Raw genomic sequence first — 15,956 nt, 5'->3', positions numbered from 1 at the left:
CTTGGGAGGGACTTGGTATGTCTCGCTAGATCAGAGTTGTATAGTGTTAGAGATGGATTGGTTAGATCCCTAGCTATGGTAAGCTTGGGTTCCTCGGCAGATTGATTATGGAATGGTAGCAAGGATTGGGATTTCTTTTTGAGTATTGAGCAACAAGGGGTAAGTAGGATCGAAGTGGGGGAGAATCCTCCGAGTGTGCAAAGGTAGGAGCACGCTGTAGCACCTGGTTTTTGGTACGTAAATCTCACTTGTGTATTATCCATTTTTTAGCCTTGGACTCGGCTAGTCATAGGTCTGACTCGCCGAGTAGATACGGGACCCGGGACATGTTTAAGTTGGCGACTCGGCGAGTCCATATCCTGTACTCGGCGAGTCACCGCTGTTGGATGAAACCCTAAGGTTCAGGGGTTTGCACCCTATTTAAACCTCATGTCCGCCCCAAGCCAGCCCCCATTCACCTCAGAGCTCCCAACCCTCGTTCCAAAGCTTGTTTCCTTGAGAGTTTGAAGCATTTTGTGTGTTCTTGAAGGATTTGAGAAGGAAGTGGAGTAGATCAAGAGGAAGGGAAGGAAGCCAAGCATCTTAGTGTTCTCTCAGTGATTTCCTTGAGGTATAACCCGTTTTCCCTCTGTTTTTATGCTTATTGCTCCATTAAGTCTTTCTTGAGCCCTTCCCCAAACTTGCATGTGCAATATAAGTCGTAATAAGTTGATTGGCCTTTAGATCTAGGCAAGATTGAGCTCCAGGAGCTCAGATCCATTACCTTTATGGACCCATGTTGCTTGTTCACCCTAGATCTACCCTTTTGAGGCATTTTGAGCCCTAAATGCCTCATTGGTGAGTATCTACACGTAAAGTTGGAAACTTTACGTGTCATTCATGTTCTAGGAACCCAGATCTATGAATGGCATAGACTGGAATCGAGCAAAATTGCGTATATAGTGATTGCATGCCGATGACTCGGCGAGTCGTTCATACGACTCGGCGAGTCTGCTCGCGAGTCTCCGAGTTGTCCCCTTTTCGTTGTGTCGAGTGCGAGTAGTGAGTCACGGGGTGTAACTCAGTGAGTTGGAATCCAAACTCATCCATGGAGGAACTCGGCGAGTCTATGCCCTGACTCGGCGAGTTCAAGGCAATCTCCTTAGATCAAGAACAGACTCGGCGAGTTGTTCATACAACTCGGCGAGTCACAGCATAAAGTGTTCTTCGGATGAAGATGAACTCGGCGAGTTGTTCATACAACTCGGCGAGTAGGATGAAGGACTTGAACCTCAGTTTAGAAGAAGAACTCGTCGAGTCAACGCCTAACTCGATGAGTAGGGACGGGATCCAGGACAATCGATTGGATAGGGACTCGGTGAGTTGGAGAGCCAACTCGGCGAGTCGGGTCAACTGAAAGTTGACTCTGACTTTGACTTACGACATGATCAGGGGTAAAATGGTCATTTTACCCAAAGGTCAGTTAGCAGTGATTGATTGAGTATGTTGTGGGAGTTGCAGTCGGAGGATTCCCAGAGCAGCAGCAGCAGCAGTAGACAGTCAGTTCCCGATCAGATCAACAGCTACTTCGAGGTGAGTTACCTTCCAGTAACGGTGGGTCTATGGCCACAATGTCGGCCCACCAGTAGGGTTCGTATGATAGATGATTGTCTCTGTGATATCATCTAGGATTGCTACTACCTGATATGTTATGTGCTAGCATGATATGTTGTATGTGAAAGTAGTAGAGTTTGATTGTTAGGACCGAAGGGTAGTCAGACACCCCAGATACGTCTGACAGTATGTGATGATGTGTTGCATGTTGGCTTGTTATAGTTATGCGATAGAGGTAGTAGGAGGGGACCAGTCCTCGGGTTCGGTTGTTAGGACCGAAGGGTAGTTCAGGCACCCCAGATATGTCTGATAATATGTTTAGGTTATGTGTAAATGTGATAGTAGTAGTAGGGGTGAAATAGTCCCCGAGGTTCGGTTGTTAGGACCGAAGGGTAGTCAGCACCCCAGAATGGCTCGACATGGGTAGGTCAGCACCCCAGAATGGCTTGACACGGGTAGGACGGCACCCCAGAATGGCCGCACGGGTAGTCGGCACCCCAGAATGGTCGTACCGGGTAGACAGGCACCCCAGAATAGCCTGGAAGTATGTATGCTATGTATTCGTATGTTATGTGGTACGATGGGGGAACTCACTAAGCTTTGTGCTTACGTTTTTCAGTTTTGATTTCAGGTACCTCCTCAGCTAGGGGAAAGGAGCCGGTGCGGTAGCAGCATGTCACACACACACTCTCTTGTTTCCGCAGTTATGAGTTTATTCTGGGATTGATACTCTGATGTTTTGATTGTTTACATGTTGTGGATTTCAAACTGGGTTTTCGATGTGAAATGGTTTAATTAAACAATGTTTTAATCATTAATGCTTTCAAGGTAATGTCTTACAAACAAAATTTTTGGACGTGAAAATTTGGTCGTTACACACGCAGACCCAGAATGAGTGCGCGACCTCCGAGAAGGAAAAGAAGTGGTTCAGCGTTTGATGAATTGAGGATTTCAGGGTTGGAAGTTTGAGAAACTCCCCATCAGCTAGTGCGTGTGATGGTAATGGTTAGTACGTGGTTGGGAATTCAGGTTGTGGATCGCCCGTAGGACTCGAGGGAGTCAGAATGAGAATCTTGAGAGCTAATGGCACATGGGTGCCTTCGTATTAGCAGTCAGTGGTAGAAAGTGATGTAAGACTACGGGGCAGCCGTAGCCTTCACTAGCAGTTAGTGGTAGAAAGTGATGTAAGGCTATGGGGCAGCCGTAGCCTTCACTAGCAGTCAGTGGTAAAAAGTGATGTAAGACTACGGGGCAGCCGTAGCATTCACTAGCAGTTAGTGGTGGAAGTGTTGTAAGACTACGGGGCAGTCGTAGCATTCACTAGCAGTCAACAATGGATGGTGATGTAAGACTACGGGTAAGCCGTAGCATTCCTTAGTAGCTTCGTTAGCGGAGTTGGGGCGAGGCCCTTATCTCCTAGTGATCAGATAGGGATCAGGAATGGGTAGTGGATGAGAATGATAGGGAGTTTGCCTATATAGACCTAGAGAGGTGAGACCTTGGGAGAGGCCGCTCCAGGATATAGTTGGGTGAGACCCGTGGGCGAGGCCCATATGAGATTAGCAGTGTAGATGAGACCTGAGAGTAGGGTTGCTCATTAGTATGGTTGGGTGAGACCCGTGGGCGAGGCCCGAGCGAGAGTGATTAGACTAGTGGAACTAAAAGGATAGAGGTGGGTGGGACCCGTGGGCGAGGCCCGTGTGTTTTACCAGCGCAGGTGGGACCTGGTAGGGACCTTAGTGTCAAGTTGGGGGATCGGAGATCCCAGGTTTGTAATGCCTGAATGGCAGAATAGATTGAGCAGTTATAGGTGGTCGAAGTTTCTTCGGAAGTCGCTGGGAGCGACTAGTGATGGTGTTGGAGCTAGCTACCGGTGGGAGCCGGTAATCCAGACATTGATAGGTTGGTAGGGACCAGGGTGGTCTCAGTTCATCCGGAAGGCAGACAAGGAATAGCAGAATTTTCAGTCAATAGTACTGCGGGTAAGCAGTGTATGGTGGAATTCAGTTAGTTGACTCGAGGGGTGCTCGGCACCAAGTTTTGACAGAGAGGAGTGTCAGTGGTTACTGACGGTGATGACCCGTACTGGAAATAGCGGGGGTGATGGAGTTGGTGAAGGATAGGACCTTCACAGTGACAGAGGAAATAGTTGGTTATGGAGCTTTACCTTGGGAAGGCAAGGAATTTGCGCAAGGTAAGAAGGGGTGAACCCCTATAGGTTCAGTGCAGTACTCGTTGAGTACCAGAAGGTTTGCCGGTGAGTAAGTTGTGTTTCCAGGATGTTCAGGGTTAGGGTGACCCGAGTCTATTATCCGCAAGGATTAGTGTTGGCCGGAATGACCGAGCAGAAGGCCAGCGAAGGTAGACAGCTGGTGTTGGGGTAATTGGTGGGTTTTGGAGGCATATCGCAGGCGATGGGCCATAGCAAACTTCGAGGACGAAGTTTAGTTTAAGTGGGGGAGAGTTGTAACACCCAAAGTTTTGAAGGCCAAGAAAGGAAAGAAAACCCTAACTTTAAGGGGAGACTCGACGAGTCCAAGGAGGAACTCGGCGAGTCCGAGCGGGATCCGGGTCGAGGAGTAAGTGACCGACTCGGCGAGTCGGCCAAGGAGACTCGGCGAGTCAGGTCTGTTCGAGGAAAACCCTAAATTCGGGACTTGGAGCCTATTTAAGTGCCTCATTCTCTTCCATAGGGTTCCTTTACTGCCTCTTTAACCCTGAATACCAAACCCTAGATGCCATATCCATTGTTGAGCCAATTATTGCCTTGAAGAGTGCACTAAAGCTTGGAAATGGAAGAAGGATCTTGAGGGTGCAAGAAGGGGGCTATAGATCTGGGATTAGGAAGATATTTCTGAACATTTGAAGGTATTAAGTCGTTTCCCTCCCTTTAGATCTATTTTGGTTGTGAGTTTTGGCGCTTTTTAGCCATGTTTAAGTTGTCCATTTGAGTTAGAAGTCGGATCTGGAGTTGCTACTTCAGATCTAAGCATATTTTGGTCTTGGAAAGCATAAAGTATCAGCCCTTGAGTTGATTATGGGGCCTCTTTGCCTTAAACCCTAGTTTATGGTGTATTTAGCCTAGATCTCCTTCTCTACACGTAAAGTTTGCAACTTTACGTGAGGAATAGGCTTGGGGAGGGTAGATCTATAGTTTGGAGCCCATGCATGACTCAAAAGTCCTCTGCATGTATGTAGATCTGAATGGACTCGGCGAGTCCTTTGAGTGGACTCGGCGAGTAGCATGAAGGTTGGGAGGAACTCGACGAGTGGGATGAACAGCTCGTCGAGTCGGATGAAGTTGGGCAGGAACTCGGCGAGTTGTTTGAAGATTGCCTTGGACTCGGCGAGTCTGTTCTTGGACTCGGCGAGTCAGGTCGCGAAACCCCAAACCCTTCGAGTTGAGACTCGAATCACTGAGTCGAATAGATACTCGGTGAGTTGGACAGGTCAGGACTCGGAAATCGGTAGACTCGGCGAGTCATGGACTGACTCGGCGAGTCAAGTCGCGAATAGAAGGACTCTGAACATATGAACTCGGCGAGTCAATAGGGTGAGTCGGCGAGTAGGGTTGACCTGGAAGGTTGACTTTGACCAGGACTTTGACCTTGACCAGAGTTGATTTGGTTGTCTTTCGGGGGTCAGTTAGACTCAGTGTTGCATTGATATTGGTAGCTCGGGGAGCGAGTGGAGCAGGAGTTCAGAGAGTTGCCGGGCAGCAGCAAGTGGGTTCATCAGCCAGTTCAGCCAGTACATGTGAGTCTCCCTTAGTATGAATGGGTCTACGGCCACAATACCGGCCTATATAGTTATGAGTAGAAGACCCGGGGGTTAGCCCTAGGCACAGTATGCTAGTATGATATTTGGGACGAGGTCTAATGATAGGGGGCGGGTGCCCAAGGAATGGTTTATGTGATAGTTTATACTTGTTGTCTGTGTGATACTTGTATGTGCCTGGTAGGGAGGTGAGTGTGGGCGAGGTCCCATATCTCACCAATAGTAGAGTGTGGATGGTGTTCCACATCTCAGTAGCAGTAGATCAGGGGCGAGGCCCAAGTTAGGGAAGAAGTGAGGGTGGGCTGGGCCCGTACCTCACTATCAGCAGGAGTATGGACGGGGTTCCATGACTCATCAGTAGCAGGACAAGGGCGGGGCCCAGAGATAAGCGAGGCCTTAGGACAAGATCCGTTAGTATGTGTTTAGCTTATGTGATGTGATGTGATATGTTTATGTGCTATTATATGTTAGTGGGCAAGGCCCTGTGACAGGCTAGGCCTAAGTGAAACAGATATGTATCCGAGCGGGGCTCGAAGCCAGGCGGGGCCTGGAGCGGCGGGGCCGTTGTAGCGGGCGTGGCCTGAGGTAGCGGGCGAGGCCCGAGGTAGGGGCGAGGCCCAGGATAGCGGGCGTGGCCCAGTATGTGCAGTATGTGGTTATGCATGGTATGTGGAAGGGTGGGGAACTCACTAAGCTTCGTGCTTACGGTTTTCAGTTTTGGTTTCAGGTACTTCCGGTAGCGGAGGGAAGAGCTCGGGGTGATCGCATGGCACGTACCATAGATTAGACAACCTGTGAATGTTTTACTCTGATAATGAACATGTGTTTTGGAAATTAATACTCTGATTATAATTGGATTGATGATTTTGCTTTAAGTAATGCTTTATTAAAAAGAAAATTTTTAGTCTTGAATTTTGGGATGTTACACATGAATTGGAAGACCTTGTTGATAGAAAAAGTAAGATCTAGATGAGATAATGTCACATACTGAAGGGCTCCAACAATTTGACAATATTTGACCGGATTATCAAACTATGAACTGTCACCAAGAGATAGATTTGCATCGGTGGTGATCGGGGTTGGAACCAGTAGAGGCGAAGCCAGAAATTTACAACGTATGGGGCTTACATCATAGTGAATCAAATCATAATAAATAAGATGTAGATTACTATTTAATAACGTTGTCCATAATTTAAGCTCTTCTTTTAAAATACAAATAACATAGCCGATCTTGTTTTTTGAAGACCATGTTTAAATTTATTAAAATTAGTCCCTAAAATTTATAAAATCAACAAAAATCTAAAAACTTTTATATTTAGTAAACATTCTTTTTAGATTTTTTAAGACATTTAAAATACCATTTTCTCAACACCGTTGGTGATTATTGTTGGATTAGTGTCTAAGCCCGTAACTATATTTGGTATGTACTAGACCCGGTTGTGCATGGTCCTTTTGGGTTGCCTTCACCAAAGCAACTTGATAGGATGATTTATGGAGAAAAAGGATTAATTATGATTTATTAATATATTATATGAATAATATATTAAAGGAGAAATTATATTGTTTAATTAATATTAGTCAAGAATTAATTAAGAATTACTTTTGCGACTAAAAGACATTAATTAAACTTAGGGGACTGGAATTGTAATTATAAGATAGATGCAATTGGGCTATGGATCACCTTGGAACATAGGTTGGACGAATTCTATGGGAAGCCCATAAATAAATCATCCAAGGGCTGCTCTAAAGGGAGTCCAAGGGTTGCTTAGGGCCTAAGCAGTCCAATTAGGGTTTCCTAGCAAATAACCCTAATTGCCTCACTATATAAGGACCCCTATAGCCCCAAAAACGTGTGGAACTCTTTTGGAAGAACCCTAGGATGGTTTTGGTGCTTCTTTTCTTTCTCTTTAGTCATCCTCTTGCTTGTGGTGTTTGTAAGCCATTAGAGGAGTGAAACTTCTGACTCTAAGCTCCAAAGACAAAAAGATTCAAACCATTCCACAAGAGGTAATCATCTAGATCTGCTCTTATGTGATAATTTCGAAATGCATATGCTAGATTAGGGTTCTTAAGTCTTGGATGAATTGCATGTACAATAGAGAAACCTAGATCCAAGCATTAGGGTTTGTATGAGCACATAGGATGTTATTTTATATAAAACCCATCAATTATATACTTGCACAAAGAATCATTAAGTCAATTATTTGTTAAAAATCTTATTTCAAAATCAAACTAACAAAAATGGACGCCAAAATACAAAAAATAATTATATAGACCAATACTTAAAAATCATTAGTTAAATTATGAATTTAATTTAAAATTAAAAACAATAAAAAGTAGGTGGAGAGATAGTCAAATACAAAGGAATGATTGTCACTACAATTGGTATCAGAGCGGGTCTTCAATGATCAAAGTGATTTTTGAAGAACGATTCTCGGTTTGGCAACATTTGTCTCAATTGAAGCAATTTTGGTGAGTCTCTCTCTATGATCTCTCTTAATCTTGTTGATTTGTGCGTTGTGTTCTTGATTTTTGATCATTTTTATTCATTGGATCTAATTCGTTTCAAATCTCATTGTTGATCCAATTATTTTTCAATGATCAAGCCCAAATATGAACTAAAATCATTTTGATTCATTTTAATTTGTTCACAAGCCCAAAATCAAAACAAAATCAATTTTCTAATTCATTCATTTATTTGTTTGAGCCCAAACAGTTTCGATTCCGATCTATAATCATGTACTTTTCATGTCTGATTTTTTTTAGCCCACTTCGTAAGTTGTTTACTGTTCATTATTCATCATTTTAAGCCCAAACCGTATATAACTGCTCTCGTTCCTCATCAAATTCGTTCTTTCACTCATTAACAATCTAGCAAACAAGTTATTTCATCAGATTCGTTCTTTGAATTTTGTGATTATCGCAATTCTTATTGTTCAAAGCTTCAATCACTCATGTGTTCAAGCAATTTGATCTAAAAATTTTTGTGGTTGAATGATCGATCAACTTCAATCGATCTGTTGATGTTCTTGATTTCATGAATCATTCTATTCAAGATTCATTTGTATCCAAATTTTTTAGAATGATTTGTGTTAATCAATCTTGTTTGAACAGTTGATTTTGGTTATTGATTTAATTGTTCGAGGTATTTATTTTAAATCCTTTTCTTTGCATAATAAGTTGAAGTGAGTGTTATGTTCTACAAATATCATCACATTTTAGTAGATCCTCAAGTTCATAGAGTTCATAACACATAATCACACATATATCATGTAAAACACACAAAATCATGCATACACACAAAGATCTACACAAAACAACTTGTATTCTCCCCCCAAAATATAGTAAAAACCAAATATAAAGGTTATGAACTCACTTTGCTTTGGAGATTTCGGTTGTGATGAAGAAAATGAAGAGATCCCGGCCTTTAGCAAACTTTCTTGAGTGGATTTCGAACTTAAGATGGATCTATGGGCATGGATCACAAAAGGATGTGTTAAGGAGTGAAGATTATCATAAAATGAAGTTAATCTTCACACTTAAAGAGTAGCTTACCAAATGAGTGGACCCTTGGATGAAATGCTCTTGGATTTACACTTAGCTCACACGAAAATATTGGGAGGTTTCTTTGAGAGTTCTTAGAGTGAATTTTGATGTAGTTGGAATGAAAGAGGATGAGAGTGGTGGTGTGAGTCTTGGGCCGAGGATAGGAGAAAAAGAAGAAAGAGGGTGATTAGACATGGGGTTATTACATGGAGGATTAGTGTTTTGTTTGGATAATTAGGCTAGATATCCTCCAAATAAACATGAGGTGTCTCCTTAACATTATTCCCTCTTTTTTTTATTATATGTATATATATGTATATGTATATATAACCGAGAATGAGGAGGAAAGAGTGAAAGAAAAGAATGTTTTGGGCTTATAATGAACATATTCGAAATTATAGGCCCCAATATGAAGGTTCTTGGCCCATTGGGCCCTTCTTATGGGTTCACGACCCAAAGGTGGTGAAGGGATGAGGTTTATGGCCCAATTATAATGGAAAGATGGGTTTACGGCCCATCGTGGTTCAATAGAGTGGTTAACATGTGACAACCCGAAATTTCCATTCTGTACAAACAATATCACTTCAATAGAAGTTATAGCAGTCACAGTTAATTTTCAGACTTTTTCGTGTAAGTTTGAATAATTCAGGGTTTACACTTCAGGAGATATCAGGAGAGTGGATGCACTAGGGTTTTGTGCAACACTGTTATTCCAACACTCTACTATATTAGAAATCATTTCAGGAATAAAAATATTTTCTGCCAAAAATATCTCAGGACAATAAATAGAATTCTAAACCAAATTCATTCATTATTCGCATTTCCAACTAGAGAAAAGCCATTTTCTCTCTCACGGATCTTCGGGTTTTTATCCTAAATCGTGAGTACCTCTCTCTGGTAGTGTTATATAGCTTAAAATGTGTTCATAACGTAGATTACATAGCTAAATCACTAGATTTAGGAGTTTACTCCCCAAGGTGTTCTTGGGCGGTAAACTCCCGAAACAAAGCCTAGACTTTCCCCCGTGATATGCTACTACCTTAGACTCATATGTATGTGTAATTAGGACATGAAAACAACCAAGAATCACCAAGTTTTGGGTGTTCACGGCCCAAGAAGATCTTGGACCGTGAACTCCAAAATCATGGACCAAAGTGTGTTTTTAAGACACCTAAAGCCTTAGACATTTACTAGGAATTGTTTCCACTTAAATCAAGGACCAAAACACATCAAAAACACATCATTTTGGATGATTACGGCCCTAATGAAGCTCTTGGTCCGTAAACATCAAAGAAGGGCACCAAAGAGTGCCTAAGGCCTTCATATGCTTGGAATAAAAGTCTAAGACCTATACCACATGTGTATAAGACTTGAAAGCATCAAAAACACCCATCCTTAAGAGTTTACGGCCACAAACTCTAAAGGAAATGGCCTTAAGGCCGTAAACTCCTCAAAGGGGTGTTTATATGCCTTAAACCCTTCCAAGAATTAACCCACAAAGTTGGAATGCTTCTAGGGATTATTTAACACCTTAAAACAACCAAAGACATTAAGTCTTGGAGTTTACGGCCGTAAACTCAAGAGTGTACAACCGTAAACTCCATGTGTGAGGTTATTTGGAGAGTAAACTCAAGTATAGAGTCCTTTGGAACCCTAAACCCAAGTGCCTTGTCCCACAATAGCTTAGATGCAATCCTTAGGGCTTAAAACACTTATATAAAGTGCTTATTATGTTCTAGGATGTATGAACATTATCAATTATTAATTTAAGACTAACTGAGTGCATATGTGTGTGATTATATGTTCATTAGGATTGTAGTGTGTGTACAAGTCCTCACTTGACACCTAACAATCCTACACCGTCCAGTTCATCCGAACCACCATCTACAGGTGAGTTCATACCCCTTAATCAATGTTTTAAATGATTTTAAATGCTTTAATGAGGGGGGGGGGAGGGGAATACAAGTAGAAAACAGTATGTTATTAAATCAATCTAATGTATTTTGTAACTGTGTTTTCACTCAGTAGATTTCACATATTTCAAAAGGTGACACATGAAATGGTTTTCTATCTTAAAATACATTGATAACAAAAGTATTAGTTTTGAAATGTTTATTAACATGACATCAAGTCACTCTTAATTATTGTTCAAAACTCCTAGATATCTTGCAAAACCATTATTTTTACCTTCTTGAACAAAACTACACTTATACGCATATGTTCTTATATATGTATTGATGTTATAGTTTCCATCCTTCGTTCAGTTTCCCACACCCTGGTGTATCGAGGGTGCATAAATCTACTTGAACAACCAATTACTTTCTAGTTAATTATCATAGGGATAGTTAGAAGAAACAAAACATTATTCCTATTACAAGGAATCACACAAGAGTCAGTTCATTCATGAGTCTATACCAGTACCTTACATGATACATGAGTACAATTACTTAGGATTACATGATACATGAGTACGTTTACATAGCTACATTTATCTAAATACGCTTACATGAATACCATACATGAGCACTGTTACTTAGATACATTATTATGTATTCCCTTACCTGGATACTTGTACCTAGAGTTATTAGGAAGATTTATTCGTACCTTCTGTGTAAATTTTCCTGCCTATCCCTGTTCGATGGGATGTCTAGACGGGACTAACCATTCCGGAACCCAGTTGTTAACAACATTGGGTGATGAACATCTACGGATGTCTAAGGTTATCACTTATGTTAAGAAGATTTATTCGTACCTTCTGTGTAAATTTTCCTGCCTATCCCTGTTCGATGGGATGTCTAGACAGGACTAACCATTCTGGAACCCAGCTGTTAGCAACACTGGGTGATGAACATCTACGGATGTCTAAGGTTATCACTTATGATAGATAGATTGATATCGGAACTAACCATTCCTCCATCCTGCTGTTGCAACAGAGGATGAGATGAAAATCTTCAGATGATCATTAGGTTACCACTTATATTAGGAGTCAGCTACGGGACTAACCCTTCCTCCAACCTGCTGCTGCTACAAAGGACAATTGGACCATCTTCGGAGGTTTATTAGGTTATACATGTCGCTTACTGTGATGGCGTGTTAGTCCTGGTAACTAGGGATAACACTTACATGGTTATATTTTTCCTATTTACTTTATTTTGTGATATATTCACATAAACGATGAGTTAGACTAATTACTGTTTATAGTAGTCAAAAAGAAGGAAAAACTATCACTTTACTTACAAAACATTTGGGTCTTGGTAGAAGACTACATTATCATAACAAAACATTCGGGTCTTGGTAGAAGACTACATTGTCATAACAAAACATTCGGGTCTTGGTAGAATACTACATTATCATAACAAAACATTCGGGTCTTGGTAGAAGACTACATTGTCATAACAAAACATTCGGGTCTTGTAGGAAGACTACATTGTCATAACAAAACATTCGGGTCTCGGAGGAAGACTACATTTCATACTAGTAGGAAATAAGGGATTTCTTAGGGTTTTTCATACTTATATCAACTGTCTTACTTAAAGGTTTTACATGACTTTTAAAACAGCTTTTCAAAGCAAGACAATGACACTTAAATACTTATGAATTCACCAGCTTTAAAGCTGATACTCTCTTTCAAAATAACTTGTATTCTCAGGTCATCAGTAGACAGGTACGGTGGCCAGTTTTGAGAAGACGGAGCAGACAAGTCTCGTCTTTTATTTTGATTGTATATTTTTGGTGTCTTATTACAATGAAAGAACACACATGTATTAAAACTTTACTTATAATGCAATGGATGATGTTGTTGCTTGTTTAGTATTTTACACTGTTGTGATACTATACATGACGTCCTCTACCCCGAAACGTTTCCGCCGTTCTTGGTTTTGGGGTGTGACATAACGGCCCATCATGGCCCATGATAATAAAGTGAGTTGTTTTAGGCCCAACATGGCCCAAATGCTATGGTTTGACGAATGTGGATCCAATTAGAGCCCAAATGGGGTTCTTTGGCCCAAAATAATCAAATGAAAGGTTTACTGGCCCATTAGGCCCAATAAGAGGATCCTGGTCCATATTGAGTTTGAACCGAGGCATTAAGGTTTCAAACCCACAATTGAGTATCTGAGATGTATTAAATTAGGTTTTAGACTTCACTCAAGAGTTTTGATTCAAATGGATGTTTTTTACTGAGCATGGTACATGATATCCACTTAGATTACAAGTTTTACAAGAGTTGTTGTTTATATGAAAATAGAATTTCCTAGCTAAAAATGCTAGTTGTGACACCGAACAAGATCTGAGTACTCGTCAAGCATGGTAGATTGCCATTTTGGATCATTATGAGCAACTTTGAAGGTAGCAGGTTTTGTTTCAATGGTGGCATGGGTGTGATAGGTAGTTGCTTAAAATTTGGTAGTTGGTTTGGGATTAGGGCGAAGGTTTGACAGATAAGGACATGGCGGTGGTGAGTCGGGTAACGTCGAGTCCGTATGAGTGGTGGTTGTGGGTTTGGTTCGTCGCTGATAAGTAGGGAGCAATAGTGGTCGTGGCAAGGATGTTGACGGAACCGATGATTGGTCGATGTCGGTGTGGGTAGGTGGTTTTGTAGTGGGTGGTGGTGGTGAAGTAGTGGTATGTGGGTCATCTATAGTGGGTGGTGGTGTAGGGTAGGATGAAACATAAGGATTTGATGTTAGCGATAGTGATGTTGTAGGAGGCACATTGTGGTACGGGAAGCATTGCTCATGAAATTGAACATGTCGAGCATTGTAGAGTCGTTAAGACAGAGGATCGTAGCAATGATACCCATGATGTGAAGTACTATAACCAAGAAACACACAAGGAATGGACCTAAAATGCATTTTATGTTTGTTGTAAGGACGAAGATGTGGATAGCATCTACAACCAAAAACTCATAGGAATGAAAAATTAAGGGTATGTTTGAACACAACTTCAAGGGGTCAGGTGGAGGGTATTAGAGTTTGTTCGGCATGGCATACAGTAGATAACATAGACAGCCGAATCAAAAGCAAAATGCCAAAAGGTTTGTGGTACATGAGATTGAGCGAGCAAAGTGAGGCCAGTTTCAACCACATGACGGTGACGGTGCTCAACAAAACCGTTTTGTTCACTTGTGTGTGGACATGAGAGCCGATGGGTGATGCCAAGTTTTGAGAAAAACCAAGAAAGGTTATGGAATCCCCCCCCCCCCCCCCAGTCAGTTTGAACATATTTGATTTGAGTTTGAAATTGACGTTCAACAGTAACCATGAATGCTTTGAATGTGTTATAAACATCAAATTTAGACTTTAACAGAAAAAACCACATGTATCTCGAAAAATGAACACATAACAGGAAATATTGATGGCCATCAAAAGTGCTAAAAGGAGCAGGTCCCCAAACATTACAAAACAATATAACTAAATAAGTTGTACTTTTGTAATAAGAAGGTAACAAATTAAGTTTTTATGACTTTCCTATAGAACAAGAATCACAACTAGAAACATCAAAAGTATCTGATAAAGGTAAATGATATTTAGAGAACATTGTCTTCAACAACTGAGAATGGGGATGTCCTAAGCGTTGATGCCAAATGATGGAAGAAGCTCGGGTAGCGGAGAAAGCAACTTTAGGAACTGATTTTATCTGTGGTAGCTGAAAAGAGTAAAGACTGTCATTACTTGGACCCGTGTGGAGGATAGTGTGAGTAATCTCGTCATTCACAATAAAAAAGGAGTTAAATTCAAAATAGACATTTTTGTCTTGACAAAAATTATGAACAGAAAGAAGATTTTGTTTGATTTCTGAAACATGTTATATATTTTTGAGAGAAAATGATTTATTTGAAGAATATAGTTTGGAATAACCAACATGAATGATGGGTAAACCTTTACCGATGCCAAGATGGATGTTATCTTCACCATGACATGCCTCATACTGGTCAAAGCACGATAGATCCGGAGCTACATGATGACTAGAACCAGTTTCTGGCAGCCACGAGTTAGATGTCTATGAACGAAAATCTACAAAATTTACAGTAGGCACGGTCTTATGTGTATGGTTGATGGATCACGGTTAGGGCATTGAGACGGGAGGTGACCAATACCACACCTCTTGCATGTGTCATATACTTTGTTTTGGTTGGATGCCCAACTAAATTGGGCACTTGTGTTCCTTCCACCTCCATGTTGTTGTCAATTGCCTCTCCCCGGCCAGACTTGTTGAAGTTATGTTTGTGGTTATTGCCCAAGCATTGTGTGAAGTTTGCCTAGGGCGTCAGTGGGTTACCAAACGACTGATGTTGGAAACCCAACTGTTGGGCAAGTTTTTTGATGGCATGAAGTGTATCGGTAGGGGCTGAAGTAGGTGTACGTGATGAGGAGGGAGCCGTAAAGGCTTGGGGCGATGAAACATTTGTAGGTATTTTCTTGATCATGAAGTCATGATCTGCTAAAAGTCCATTACGTTTAGAGAAAGCAGTAAGAAATTGGCGGGCAAGAAGAGTGGATTTTAATCCACTGTATTCATCTCTTAATACAGAAATAACAAGCTTAACGAGATCTTTTTCTTTGGCTGGTTCACGGATGTTGGTTAAAGCATCTGAGTATTCTTGAGCACGGGTAAGGTATGCAGAGGAAGATTCGTCGCCTTTCATTATTATTTTAAGAAGTTGCGTTTTGAGTGTGTATTCTCGTGAGGATGTATGAGGACCATAAGCGCGTTCAAGTGACAACCAAAGGTCACGAGAGTTAGTGCCTTAAACATGTTGAAACGATGCTTCAGAGAGGGTAGACAAGATTAACATCCGAACGTGAGCATCGTTGCTAATCCAAGCTGCCTTTTTTTGGATTGGGTAGTGAAACTGATACTTCGGGACCATCTTTTCCTGATGTGGCAGCAGAAAGAATGGTGGCAGGAGGACATGAAATTGTTTGTAACGAGAAAAGGTTGTAACATTGTCTTCCAATACCCGTAGTTAGTGGGTGATAGGGTGAAACTATGTATTGTGAGAGGTCTTCTCAGATGAAGGAAACATAATGATGGTT

Source organism: Lactuca sativa, chromosome 7 (genome assembly GCF_002870075.4).
Source record: "Lactuca sativa cultivar Salinas chromosome 7, Lsat_Salinas_v11, whole genome shotgun sequence".
Taxonomy (NCBI): Eukaryota; Viridiplantae; Streptophyta; class Magnoliopsida; order Asterales; family Asteraceae; genus Lactuca; species Lactuca sativa.
The sequence above is the reverse complement of the archived record's forward strand: the minus strand, read 5'-3'. Positions refer to the sequence as shown.